We start from the raw sequence: 15,097 nt of genomic DNA on the forward strand, positions 1-15,097 counted from the left end.
AAAAGAAGTGTTAGCTTTACAGAATGCTCTGACAGCCTTCAAGGACCACATTCTTCCTGGACAATTAATGGTAAAGATGGACAACACCACTGTTATGTGGTACATAAACAAGCAGGGGGGAACCCACTCATACCCTCTCTGCAGAGTAGCCATGGCTCTGTGGAACACAGCCTTGAGCTACCAAGTGCACTTACAGGCTCAATTCCTGCCAGGAAAGGTAAATACACTGTCTAACGATCTAAGCAGAAATCTCATGGACCCACATGAGTGGAAACTGGAACCAAAGACATTCAACATGTTGATAAACAAATGGGGGAGCCCAAAGATAGACTTGTTTGCCTCCCCCCAGGACTACAAATTGGACAAATTCTGCACAAGGACTCCCCACAAACAAGCTTGGAAAGTGGATGCCTTGTCCTTCACCTGGAAAAAATCTATCAGTTTATGCCTTTCCTCCTCTACCTCTCCTCTCCAAGGTACTACTAAACATCAAACAAGACAAACCAAGGACAATGCTTATTGCACCAGACAGGCCAGGCCAACACTGGTACCCTCTCTTATGCAGTGTCTCACTGCTGGCACCATGGCACCTGCCTCAGACCCCTACCCTGCTGTCCCAGCAGAAGGGCCAGATTCTGCACCCTCAGATTCAAACCCTGAACCTAGCAGCCTGGCTAATTACCTGATCTCTCCATTAGCATCCCTCAGTAAACAAATGTTGGATGTCATTCTGGAGGCAAGGCGGCCTAGTACTAGAAAATCCTAGGCTGAAAAATGGAAAAGATTCTGTTTCTGGAACCAGACTCGGGATGGGCACAGCAGCACCCAATTTACCTCAGATTCTTCAATACTTAACTGAAATGCTTCACACGTCCTTTCCTTTTCCTCCATCAAAATTCATGCCTCAGCCATTTCAGCTCATTACAACACAGAACCACCCCTCTTCTCTCATCCACTGCTCAAGCAGTTCTTCAGAGGGGCCAAAAACTTAAGATCACCCAGGAGAGCCCCTACTCCAGCCTGGGACCTTAACTTTGTATTGGAAAAACTTACTCTACCTCCTTTTGAGCTAGCTGCAAATGCAGAGTTGGAATTCCTTTCTTTGAAAACAGCCATCCTTTTAGCCATCACTTCAGCAAGAAGAGTGTCTGAATTACAGGCCCTTATGGCAGTGGAGCTTTTCATCATCTTTCATGCGGACAGGGTGTCCCTCAGGACCAATCCCTCCTTCATGCCCAAGGTAGTATCCGGTGTGGCTGTTAATCAGTCCATTCATTTGCCAACCTTCTTTTCTAATCCACAGAACAAAGGGGAACAGATACTGTACTCCTTAGATGTGCACAGACATCTTAGGTTTTACTTGGACAGGACTAAACCTCTCTGGAAATCTGAACAGCTGCTGGTGGCATTAGCTGCAGGGGTAGAGTGGAAGGCCATTTCAAAGCAAACCATTTCTAAATGGATAGGCCATTACATTAATTTCTGCTATAAGCACCATGGAAAACCTATCCCACAGGGGATAAAACCACATTCAACCAGGGCTGCATCTACCTCTCTACAGCCTTTCTCAAAGGTGTCCCTACCAGGGACATCATAGAAGCTGCTACCTGGAGTTCTGTACATACTTTCACCAAGCATTACCATTTGCCAATTTTCTCTAAATCCAGAGCTGGTTTTGCTACTGCAGTCTTGCAAGGCCTTATAGCTGGTTCTAATGCTATCTAATTTCTTCCTCCCATCCTTAGCTTTGGGAATCTACCCAAATGTGATGATTGCAACAGTGAAACACGAAGAACATAGTACAGTTGTGTTACACTTACCATAAATGTAGATGTTCGAGTGTGTTCACTGTTACAGTCCTGGCTAACCTCCCTCCATCCCCTTGACTTCTTTTGGCTATACCTCTGTTCCTTTTTACTATGCTTAAAAGCTTTTCGGTGTATTTGCCTTTTTGTTGGAGGTATAACCTTATTTATATATATTTAATTGCTTCCTGTTAGGGCGGCACCTGACATCAGGGGTAAGAAAAACTGATGCAATAGCAACAGCTGCATGCTTTATACCCCTGGCTACTTGACGTCGTGGAAGATGAGACCGCAACTGACGCAGGACCCAAGACTTTGATAATCAGGCTGACTGAGGGCTACTGCAAGCAGATAACCCAAATGTGATGACTGCAACAGTGAATATACTCGAACATCTACATTTATGGTAAGTAATATACAACTGTACTTTATCCTCACTCCTTAACAACAACAGACAGTTAACTAACTCCCCAGCCCAGTTTATGGGCCTACACGGTCCTATGCAGACTTTTAAGGCAGCTGAGTGCACACTGCACACAGTTTCTTTCAGTCCTGGGCCTGCTCTGGATGTGGCCTGCAGATAAAGACAACAACTTAACTGCCAACAACACCCTGTCCCTGCTCAGCAAGTACTTTAAAGAGAAACATGAATGTTTACTAGTTTACTTTGTAATTTGTGATGCTCAAATGCAAATGTTAACTTATCTCCATAAGTTAATCTCACCAGAGTCACCACCACACCAGGCAGTCGTCAATGATAATGACTTAGTTCTTCAGAATGGAGTTCAACAGAGTACGTCTGCTTATTTAAACTATGGTTAACGGTACGCACACCTTAAGTTTGAAGAAAAATGTCTCATCTCACCATCACCAGACCAGAATCACTCACCCCCACCATGCCAGGCAGTCATTCATTTTATTTTTATCTTCAGACATTAATTAAATCATCAGAGAGTTGAAGTTCAACAACTTTACTGGAGGTCGGGCCCAGGTGGGAGTTGAAGAAGTTCTGTAACTTGCTGGAAGCTCAGTCTGCTCCTGCTGCTTCTGCAAAAAAGCTAGTCTGCACGCCTGCCTGCTGGATCAAGTGCGCATTGAAGAAGTTCAGCAACTTAAACTTGTGGGAGTTTGGGCCCAGGCAGGAGTTGAAAGTCCAGTATTAACTTCAGTCAGTTCTCCATGCTCCTGCGAGTCTTGCTTCTTCAGGCTAACTTCTGTCCTTTAAAAAAAATAAAATAAAAATCTGTTCCGAGTCTGCACACCTGATGGCTGCTGCTGCACTCATGCGTGGCATGTGTCATCACTGCACATTACTTACTCAGCCAAATGGAAATCCACCATGGCACTACCTGCCTTTCGCCTTTCTGCCCGGCTCCACCTCTAGGAATCCAGCGAATCCAACCCATTTCCAGCCCCAAAAAAACACACACCCTAACAGTTTCCAGCCCAAAAACCTGCAACCTGCAGCTGCTCCAGATTTCCCATAGGCAGCTGCTAAAACCAGCCCGATTGGGCAGGAAAACCGCCGGCCTGGCAACCCTAATTGTTATGTATAGTTGACAAATTAGCTAAACCTAGCCAAGTTGGAAATGTGAGACTGAATCATTGAAGGATGGGAGATGAGAGCAGTAACTTGGCCAGGAACTGAAACTTGCAAAACTGTTCTTTATAAAAAGTCTTTATCTCAGTAATTTGTGGACACTTCCAGTACATTAGTAGGAAAAACATTTGTAAGACTGTGCTGACAGTTCAGTGATACTTGATCTGCAGACTCTCAAAGTTTGCAGTTTTTTAAATCTTCCATTCTAAGTGAATGGAAGTGCAGTCTGTCAACATATTGAAGGGCGATTTAGTCTCGCAGTCTGTGCAGTCATAGTGCATTATGGGATAGATGTAGCTGAGCAGAGAGAAAAAATGTCATCAGGATATCTCCCCCCTTGAGAGCATTCAAAGATTGAGAAAAATAATGACATTAGAAATGATTACTTGTTTTTGCCTAGGAGGTATCTTGAGTTATTCTGAATCAGTCTATTCACTTTACTGTTTTCTTTTCTCAGACTAAAAAAAAATAAAGAATTCTACATTCCCTGGATATCCACAGAGAGTTCAGACACTACTTGGACAAGACAAAATACTTCATACTGACTGATCAAAATACTTCATACCGACTGATCAACTCTGTTGCTTATGAGGGCAAGAAGAAAAGCTAATTAGTTTCTAAAATACTTTCAAGATGGTTATCCCAGACTATTCAATTCTGCCATTCTCACCATGAAAAAAGTCACTCCCCCTCAGAATTTTAGGGCAGACTCCGCTATAGCTATTTCTGGGGTGTCTTGAAAAGTGATGGACGCTGCAGCCATTTTAGATGCAGCAACTTGTTCCTTAGTATACACTTTCACTAAACGCTACAAGATTGATTCTGTTTTTCAGAGCCAGGACAGGGTTTGCTAGATGTATTCTCCAAGGGCTTTTGGACTCCCTCCCATGTTAGTCTAAGATTTAGCAATCATCCCGTATAGCTTTATGCTACTGAACAGTGGTATAGTCAAACTACTACTGTTACGGTAAGTTTACTTACACAACTGTACTTTCTTCAGGACAGTGCAATAGCAAGGGAATTTGGTGCCTGGGTAGTACATCCATTTGGCACCCCCACTTGCTGGACGCAATCACAGTTGCATAGTGACCACTTGTAAACTGTCAAGCTTGTTTTAAAGAACAGTTTAACAGTTTACAAGTTTCATTAAGCAATCACTTTAAGATGACTTGTAAAGCTCATTTTTAAGGCACTTTAACAACACTTAAAAATAGAGCAGCTCGATAGACTATTTACAGTCTCTCTACAAACAGTTGGTCAATGACAGCTTGTAAACTCTGTCAGACTTTTTTGTGAAGGTAGTCTCAGTTATCATAATCAACTCACTTTTCCCATTTTTCTACATGGAGTCAGGATGCTCTATCAAATGCCATGATCTCTCTAGAGTCAGTACTACTCTCCTACCTTCTTTGACAGTTGGGCCTGAGTGTCACAGGTCTTCTTTCACACAATCCATCTCTTTGCTGGATGCCCTTGTATCCATTTGCTTCTCTCTGTCTATCCCAGTCTTTTTCACCAGATCTTCTGCTTTCTTGAACCATGTGCACAACCACCATATAATCTGTTCTCTTTGACCTTCTCTGCATTTGGAGCTACTTGGGCTTATACAGTGATGTCCTTATTTCTTTTGTCTGCCCCAAAGTACACATCCTACCACATATCTTGGGTACATCTTACAGAACTGCTCTGCTTTCACTGCCCGGGTTTATGTACCATACAGTAGTACTGGTTGCACTACTGTTTTGTATATCTTACTTTTCAGCTTCTTTGGCATTCTTCTGTCATATACTACTCCTGACACATTCTGCTAGTTGGCTGGAGTCCCTCTTATTCCAGCTTTGATCTCTTCATTCAGATTTCAGTTCTCCTCACCCACCCCTCCCAGGTACTTGAAACCGTTAATCTGTTTCATTGTTTTCCCTTCTTTCTCAGTTATCATCTTCTTTTGATTTCCTCCACTTGCTGCCCTTACAATTGTGTTATCTGAAGTACTCCGTTTCATCCCATGTGCCTTCTAGTTTGCATTCCATTCCCCTGTCATTTGCAGAAGTTCTTGTTCATAGTCCGATGTTAAAGCCACATTGTCTTTATGTAGCAACTTTGTTGATCTGTCCCCTTGTACCTGTTTGCTAATGTGGTCCATCACCATTATGAAAACCAGTAGGCTCATAAATGAACCCTGATGCACACCCACTCACACTTGGAACCCCTCTGCGAGGCCGAATACTGTTCATACTTGTACATAGCCTGCACTACTTCTGCCAATGTTTCAGGGACTTCAAACCTTTGCAGAACTGCCCAAATCAGCTTTCTTGGGACATTGTCATATGCCTTATAGGTTCATAGGTAGGTACTAGGCCATTGACCCTAGGGCCTATATTAGCCTAGCCAAATGGTGCCCTGGCTTTTGCCACCCAAGAAAATTATTTTCCTGGGCCCCTGTCAAGCAGAGCCACAGAAGTGATACCTGGGATGAATTTTCTTTCTCCCATCCAATCATCAAGATTTTTCTTGAGTGCTAATGAGGAGCTTTGTTTGATATAGATAGGTAGTTTGTTCCAGAGTATGGGAAGTCTCTGGGACAGGAATCTCTCCCTCCAGCATGTTCTGTTTATTGTGGTGGCAAGGTTTAGGTCCCTAGAGCATGTAGCTCAGAGGGATTGGGATTTCTTTAAGTGGAGCATGTCCAAGAGCTCTGGGTTTGACATAGCTTTGTATGTTAGGCAGAGATCGCCTCTGAGTAGGCGATATGCGACAGAGTAAAGCTGAAGTTTTTTGAGATGGTCTGCGTAGGGCATCTGTTTGAGGCCAGTAATCCTCTTTGTGAGGTATTTCTGTGGCCTTTCCAGTTGTTGATGTCTTGTGAGGTACATACCAAAAGGGGCGTTGTACTCCATAATGGGTCTGAGTGATGAGTAGAGGGGAACAATGACCTCTTTTTTTTCCTGGCTGAGAAACCTTTTGTGATGAGGTGTGCCACATAGAAGGATTTCCTGACTACTGTGGCAATGTGATTATCAACTACTGTCCACCTGTGTCCCAAGGTCTCTTATCACACTTTCGGTGTTAAGTAGATTACCGCCTATGTGGTAGTTCATGGGTACAGAGTTTTTACCAAAAGGGATGACAATGCACTTTTTGGCATTGAGCTTGAGGCAATGGCTTTAACACCAGGTATCTGTCTCAGGGAGACCCTTTTGTAGGATGTCCATATCGTTAGGAATTTTGATTATGGCTCCTAGTTTGCAGTCATCTGCTAACTTTGTTAGCCAAAGCCTTTCTGTGTTAGCCTGTACTTCAGAGAAGTAGATACCAAACAGGAGAGGACCTAGGACTGAACCCTGTGGTACTCCACTTGTCACTGGTCTGAAGTTGGATTTAGAGTCTGCTACTTTCACAGCGTGGGTTCTGTCAGTGAGCCAGTTGGCAACCCATCTTGTAACATAGGGATTTATACCTAGTTTAGTGAGTTTATCTATTATTCCAGAGTGGGGGATGGTGTTGAAAGCTTTGGTGAGATCTAGATGGGCTGTGTGAACCACCTTACCCTCATCTACGGCTTTGGTGACCACTTCAAAGACGTCCGTCAGGTTTAGGAGACATGGTCTGCCTTTTACAATCCCAAACTGGGTAGGGTCCAGAGTTTGGAAATTACCAATGTCATTGTTTATAAGTTCCATGATGATACGTTCCATATCCTTGCAGACCAGGCTCGTCAGGCTAATGGGGCGGTAGTTCCTGGGGTCCGTGGTGGCTCCCCCTTCGTGGAGTGGGATAACCATTTCTGTGCACCATTCAGTGGGCACAAAAACCTGAGGTGAGGCTATGATTGAACATGGTACTTAGGTTGGGTGCCAGTTCGTTCTGTAGTTCATGTAGAATGCAGCCTGGGATGTTGTCAGGTCCCATGGATGCTGTGTTCTTGGCTTTGAAGAGTGTGTTTTTTACCTGTGCAGCCTTGATTACAGGAACTTTGCATTCTTTCAATATAGAGATGGGCCCATCAGGGGGTGAGAGAGGGGTAAAGTTAGCTCTGAACCTGTCTGCCAGGATGTTGGCAATATCAGTTGGTTCTGTATATTTAGTGCCATTGTGCTGTAACTCTGAGCAGATCTGATTGTTGCCATTGAGATTCTTGACATAGCTATAGAATGCTTTGTGGTTGTATTTAGAATCCGTGGTGATTTTGATGTTCATCGTGCATACAGCTGCAGTCATAACAGATGGGTTCTCCTGCCGTCAGGCGGGTCCTCGGTCAGCCGAAATCCAAAGTCTAGGTCCGGCGTCGGTTGTCGTCGCTTCTTCCCTGACGTCAGTGCGACAGGGGTATAAAAGAACCAGCCGACGCCAGTTTCTTCAGTCTTTCTTGCCGCGCGGTGCCCGAAGCAGAAGCAGTTCGCAAGTGCCGGTCGGCTAGCTCCTGAAATTACGGAAATTTTGCAACCGAAGTCTTCTTGAAAGCTAAGTACCCCGTTGGGGAAACTTTTCTTGCCTCAGACCGATGTCAGACAAAGTTAATAATTGTATTTCATGTGGGAAGCAAATACCGCATAAGGATTTTCATTCCCTCTGTATTCCTTGCTTAGGCCCAGACCACGATGTCTCGGTCTGTCGTTTTTGTGCTACATTCAACAAACGCACCATTAAGCATCGGGCGGAGTTTGTCCAGCATTATTTTGGCAAAAAATGTAACTATATTATGTCGTCGGATACTCCGACTCCAGTTTTGTTTAAAAAACGCAAAGATAAGGACCGACACACGAGGTCCGCGGCCTCTACCGACACCACGCCAAAGCCGACTACAGGTGGTCCGGTTCTCAGTGAGGTGCCTACGCAGCCCCTGACTACCAACGACACTTCATTGGCGGTGTCTTCTGTGCCCGAGGTTGCAGGCTCCTCGGCCTACACCCCGACTACAGATAACCGAAGCCACTCTTGGTGATGAATCTCAAAATTTAGACAGGTCTGCCTCCTCTCAAGGTGTCTTCAGACCTTCCTCTTCTTTTTCCATCAAGGCTTTCACTAAGTCTAAAGCAGCCATGCATTCTAAGAGACAAGCTACACAGGGCCCTTCTCCAGGCCCCATGCCTAAAAAAACAGATGCTTAAAATGGCTGAGGATTTAATTACTCTTATCAGGGGTTCTCAACCCCCCCCCTGGACAAAAGGCCCAGAGTGGAGGAAGAATCCCCCTCCTCTGACCAGGCCTCCATTATATCAGAGCACTCTGATGAACAGGAACATTCTTACTCCCCTTTTGAAGATTCTGATGCAGAGGAGTCCATTCCCTCTGTCTCCCCCCCAGAGGATTACTCATTTGGGGAAACCTTGCATACCTTAAGGGAACACTTCCACTGGGAAGGCCAAAAGTACTCAGATTCCAAGAAAAGGCTTAGGGATTTTCTCTTGCTACCTTAGCACAGGCCTCTGGCTATACCTCCTGTCTTAGACATACTAGATGATGTGTACTCGGAGGCCTGCCTTAACCCGGATTCTTTACCTCCAGCCCCAGTCAAGCCTGACAGGTACTACCTCAAGCCTGACAGGTACTACCGGGTTCCTGACTCTCACCAATTTTTATACAAAAGCCATACGGCTGACCCAGAAACTATCTCACAGGGCCCCAAGGGAATTAAGGCCTCCACTGCTAAAAATCCATTACCTTCCGAGAGAGATTCCAGATCCTTAGAAAGGTGGGGAAAGAAGGTATATACCTCGGCCACCTTAACCATGAGGGCATTAAACTGCCAGTTCCATATGCTAAAGTACCAACAGTTTCTGTTATCACAATTGAGAAGTCAAATGTCACAACCTGAACAACCAGACTTGAAGGAGTTGCAGGATTTGATGCATAGTGCAGAACAAGTGGGTAAACATACCTTGCAATGTGGTTTTGATGCTCTAGAGGCCTCATGTAGAGCTGCTGTTACAGGATCAGTGATACATAGACATGCCTGGCTCAAGGAACAAACCTTACCAGATCATGTCAAAGCTAAATTACTAGATGCCCCTCTTCAAAAGGATGTATTATTTGGTGTTAAAGCTGAGGAGGTATTAAAGAAAATGGAGGAAAAGGCTAAATCAATGCAAACAGTGAAAGATTTTCTACAGGTACAACCTCCACGTTTCAGTAGAAATTGGCCTTCCAAAAATTGGTCCTTTCCAGCCATGGACAGACCCCAAAGAGGTAGATACAGGCGCCCGAGGGGCAGAGGGCAATCTCAAGGATCGTTTAGAGGCAGACAGTGGCAAGCTCCTACACAAAGAGGTGGTGAGGATAGTTCGCAGCCATTCAGAAAGCAAGCCCAATGACTTTCCCCTTTGCATGCCAAGCAAGGCTCAAATGGCAGCACCCTTAGGCAGAAAACTGGCATTATTTTCAAAAAATTGGCATATTGTCACAAAAGACAAATGGATCCTGGACATTATAAACAGAGGCTACAGATTCCATTTTCACATCCTTTCAAAAATGAGAGGCATGCCAAACCTGCCACACAATCAAAGGGCAGAGGCACAAATACAAATTTCAGATCTCATGGACATGAAAGCTATTCAAGAGGTACCTACTCACGAACAAGGTCAAGGTTTTTATTCCAGACTATTCCTGGTACCAAGGAAGGGAAAAGATTGGAGACCTATTTTGGACCTATCCATCCTAAACACATTTTTACTCGTACCAAAATTCAAGATGCTCACTTTACAGCAGCTTCTTCCCATGCTGGGCAAGGAGTCCTGGCTGGTAACATTGGACTTCAAGGAGGCATACCTGTATGTCCCAATCAGACAAAATTGCAGAAGATACCTCAGATTTCTTGCAGGTTCAACCCATTATCAATTCTCTGCATTGCCCTTTGGCTTATCTACTGTGCCCAGAGTATTCACAAAATGCCTGGCATCAGTAATTGCCTACTGCAGACTTCAAGGGATACAAATATACCCCTATTTGGACGACTGCCTGATCCAAGCGGACAGCAAGCACATACTTCTGAAACATCTGGCTTATGTAATAATGTTGTTGAATTCTATGGGATACACAGTCAACAAAAAGAAATCAAGGCTAATACCCGCTCAGAAAATAATTTTCCTGGGTGCCAACTTGGACACAAACACCCAGATGGCCTACCTCACGCCAGAGAAGCAGGGGCAACTAACTCAATACTTCAGAACACTAGCAAATTTCACCAGGCTGACTGCAAGGAAAATCCTGCAGGCTCTGGGATTCATGGCATCTTGCATCCTACTAATCCCATGTGCAAAGCTGCATATGAGGAAACTTCAATGGTACCTGAAAAACCTATGGTCTCAACACAGCCACAGTTTGGAAACAATAATACCACTAATTCCATGTCTTCAAAAGGAATTTCTGTGGTGGGCTCAAGCATGCCAAACAAACACAGGTCTCCCATTCTGCAAGCCTCAAGCAAATCAAGTCATCACAACAGATGCCTCGGACTACGCCTGGGGGGCGCACATGACAGATCGGTGCATTCAGGGCAAATGGTCCCAAAAAGAAAAGCACCTTCACATCAATCAAAAGGAAATGCTAGCAGTAATAAATGCTATTACAGCTTTCAAAGACCTTCTGCATCCAGGTCAACTATTAATAAGGACAGACAACACCACAGTAATGTGGTACATAAACAAACAGGGAGGAACCCATTCATACCCCCTATGCAGGCTGGCCATGTCACTTTGGAACATGGCTCTGGACTTACAAATCGAACTTCAAGCACAGTACTTGCCAGGCAAGGAAAACACGCTGGCAGACAACCTAAGCAGAAATATGACAGATCCACACGAATGGAAGTTGCATCCTCAAGTTTTTACAGAGATAATTCAAGCATGGGGAAGGCCAGACATAGATCTCTTTCCCTCCCACAAAAATCACCAATTGACAAAATTCTGCTCAAGGACTTTTCATCCAAAGGCCTGGAGAGTGAACGCTCTCTCTTTCAGTTGGACAACAATGACAGTTTATGCCTTCCCACCTCTTCCTCTGCTGCCCAAAGTACTATTAAAAACCAGAGCAGACAGACCAAAGATGATTCTCATTCCTCCAGACTGGCCAAGACAACACTGGTACCCACTCCTGAGGAGCCTGACGCATTCCCCACCATGGACCCTACCTCTAATGCCTCTTCTTCTGACTCAGCACAGCTTCAAAACTCTTCACAGTCAGCTGAGAACACTCAATCTGGCCGCATGGAAGATTCCTTAACATCACAACAGACCCTACTCTCCAAGGAGGTGCAGGATGTCATTTTGGAGGCCAGAAGGCCGTCTACTAGAAAAGCTTACTCTGCAAAATGGAAACGGTTTTGTGCCTGGAATGAGAAAAAGGGCCAGAATCCTGAAAAACTGAATTTACCTCAAATATTACAGTATCTAGCTGAGCTGCTAAGCAGTGGACTTTCATTCTCCTCCATAAAAATCCATGCCTCAGCCATTTCTGCAGAATACAACACTGATCCACCTTTATTCTCTCACCCCCTCTTAAGACAGTTCCTCAGAGGGGCTAAGAATATAAAACCCCCCAGGAAACAACCAATACCTGCTTGGGACCTCAATTTCATTCTAGAAAAGCTGACCTTGCCTCCTTTTGAGCCAGCTGCCTCAACAGATTTGTAATATTTGTCCTGGAAAACAGCTTTCCTTCTGGCTATTACCTCAGCTCGTAGGGTATCGGAACTACAAGCCCTCATGGCAGTGCAGCCTTTTATCATCTTCCATCAGGACAGAGTTTCCTTACGAATCAACCCGTCCTTTATGCCAAAAGTGGTATCCAGGGTAGCTTTGAATCAGGCTATACACTTACCTACCTTTTATCCTAATCCTCAAAACAAAGGGGAGAGATTACTACATTCCTTGGACATCCACAGACAACTGCGTTATTATTTGGATAGAACAAAACCTTTCAGAAAATCAGAACAGCTCTTTGTGTCCTATGCTATAGGAGCTCAAGGGAAGCCAATTTCCAAACAGACAGTCTCAAAATGGATAGCCCACTGCATACGCTTTTGTTATTCTTTTCATGGCAAAACTGTACCTGCAGGCATCAGCTCTCAGTCCACAAGGGCCACAGCTACCTCTGCAGCTTTCCTCAGAGGAGTTCCTACCAAAGATATTTTGGAAGCAGCCACTTGGAGTTCTGTGCATACCTTCTCCAAGCACTACCACCTACCATTATACTCCAAAACTAGAGCAGGCTTTGCCACTGCAGTCTTGCAGGGCATCCTGGCTCCTCCTAGTTCCTACCACCCCTTTCTTAGCTTTGAGATTCTACCCATCTGTTATGACTGCAGCTGTATGCACGATGAACATAGTACAGTTTTGTACCTGCCATAAATGTAGATGTTCGAGTGCTAATACAGCTGCAGTCCAGGTTTCCCTCCCTCCTTCCCCTCTTGGGACAGGCCTATTGGCTAACACCTCCTCATACAACCTGATTGGGGTATTCATTTATGGTGTATTTGCTTGCAACTACTGTATTTTGATTATATGGCATTGCTTTATTACACATATTTATGTATTGCCTTCCTTCTGGGGGCACCTGACATCTGGGGCAAGAAAAACTGAAGAAAATGGCGTCGGCTGGTTCTTTTATACCCCTGTCGCACTGACGTCAGGGAAGAAGCGACAACAACCGACGCCGGACCTAGACTTTGGAATTCGGCCGACCGAGGACCCGCCTGATGGCAGGAGAACCCATCTGTTATGACTGCAGCTGTATTAGCACTCGAACATCTACATTTATGGTAGGTACAAAACTGTACTTTTTCGTAACTAGCTTTGGAGGATTTTATGAGGGATCTCAGCTTCTTACTGAGGCTGACCACAGAGTTCCTCTAATCATGGGATTTTACTCTTTTATCCATGTTTATAGTTTCCCAGTTGGGCTCTTTCCTACAGCCTAGCCTCTTCTCAACTATCTGTGTGACTGCAGACATGGAGTCTGTTGTGCTACAGCTTTATCTGAATCTGAACTGCTCATCTCCCATTTTAATTTCTACTACTCTGCATATTTGTTTATCAGTCACTTTCTCCAGAATGAGTGGGAGAGGAGTTTTACTGCCCACAGCCAAATGTACCCTTTGTTCTTGTACACTGGCATTAGTATGCTTATTCTGCAGTCATCCTGGATACATCTTTCTCTCCATACTGCTTTGAGTATCCTCAGGAGCTGTTTCTTTCCTAACTCACCAACCAATCTTAGTCATATCTGCTGTGACCTCATCTAAGCCTGCAGCTTCCCCTGACTTCATTTTCCTTAGAGCCATTCTTACTTCCTCTGTGGTGGGCACCTCCTCTTTCATCATAGGCTGAGCCAGGGGCAGTATAGCTTTTATGGGGTTTTCTTTATTCAAAAGGTGCAGAAATACCATTCCATCTGTCTGCATTCAGTGTCCTATAGATTGATGAACAAGTTGATTTTGACATCCCTTATGAAGAGCGTTTGATGATTATCTTCTTTATCTTTCTGTCTTTGCCTTCCAACATGATAGCATTTTGTGCCATCTGCTGAGTCACTTTCCAGAAGTTGGTTCAGTGACTCTGATGCCTTGTTCTTTGCTATAACGTCTCTCTTAGCCTCTCTGTTAGCCAACCAATATACTTAGAATTTTGCATTCCACCACCAGCTTTCATTACACATCTTATCTCCATACCTGACTTGGTTGAATATCTATTTATAATCCTTGCAAATGTTGTTTTGATGACCTGCTGTTCATCTTCAGTTCTGCCCGATCCTCCTCTTGAGGTGCTAGAACCTGAGAATTCTCTTGAAATATTGTGCTTTCTGTCCACTCATCTCCCAGGTCTTCAGCCTAGTCTCTGTTAACCGTAGAGCCTTCTCTGACCATTGCTTGCAGTTGATTGTGGCAATCAGTGGTTTATGCTGTGGGCTGACTGCTTCACTAGTAATGACTTTGCTGTCACTGATTCTACCCTGGTGCCCTTTCCTTACTAGAAGGAAGTATACTCAAGTTGCATTTTTGCCACTGACTTACGTGATCTTGTGACTGCCTCTTGCTGAGGTATGTGTTGGCTACCATCTAGCTATTTGCCAGACAGAAGTCTAGACTGGTCTCTCTATTCTTATTGCTTCACCCATGTGGACCCATGCAGTCCTCATTTCCTGTTCTATCTGTCCCAATATAGGTGTTTTAGATCCCCATTACCAGCACCAACTCTGTTGTCATACTTTATCTAGTAGGTCCTGTAACTGCTGCTTGATCATAGTCTTCCCTGCTATTCCAACCCTGTTGTGTGGGATAGGCTGAGATTATGAATAATGTACTATACTTGTACTGGAGTCTGATTGCCAGGAGTCTGTTATGAATTCTGATGACATCCTGCACTGTTTCTGAAGCCTCTCCCTCACCACAATTCCCAAACCGTTTTCAGTCTGTCCTCCTCCTGAGTAGTAGACTTTGGATCCCAAGCCAAGTAGTTTTGCTGCACTGCCCTTCCACCTAATCTGGTGGATACAGAAGATGTCCAGCCTTCTCCATATAATCATGTCATCCGCATTCAAGCTTCATCCTGTCAGTGAACCTATACTGAGTTAGCAATCTTTAGTTCATGTTTGGCAGGTTGATTGGTTTTATGTCCAGCTTTCACTCAGCAGAGATGTCCCCAGTAGCCCAAAGATCGAACCTTGTGCATGGGAGGCCAAGACCTTAACTATTATGAAT

The 15,097-nt window shown here is 44.5% G+C and overlaps 1 protein-coding gene across 1 annotated transcript in view; it reads left to right on the forward strand.

Annotated features, from left to right (window-relative positions):
• ABHD2 (abhydrolase domain containing 2, acylglycerol lipase) overlaps positions 1 to 15,097 on the forward strand; it is a 1,158,770-nt gene that overhangs the window by 973,917 nt on the left and 169,756 nt on the right. The gene's annotated exons all lie outside the window — the stretch shown is intronic.

Source organism: Protopterus annectens, chromosome 7.part0 (genome assembly GCF_019279795.1).
Source record: "Protopterus annectens isolate FY-2018-M chromosome 7.part0, PAN1.0, whole genome shotgun sequence".
In the NCBI taxonomy this organism is placed as follows: domain Eukaryota; kingdom Metazoa; phylum Chordata; order Ceratodontiformes; family Protopteridae; genus Protopterus; species Protopterus annectens.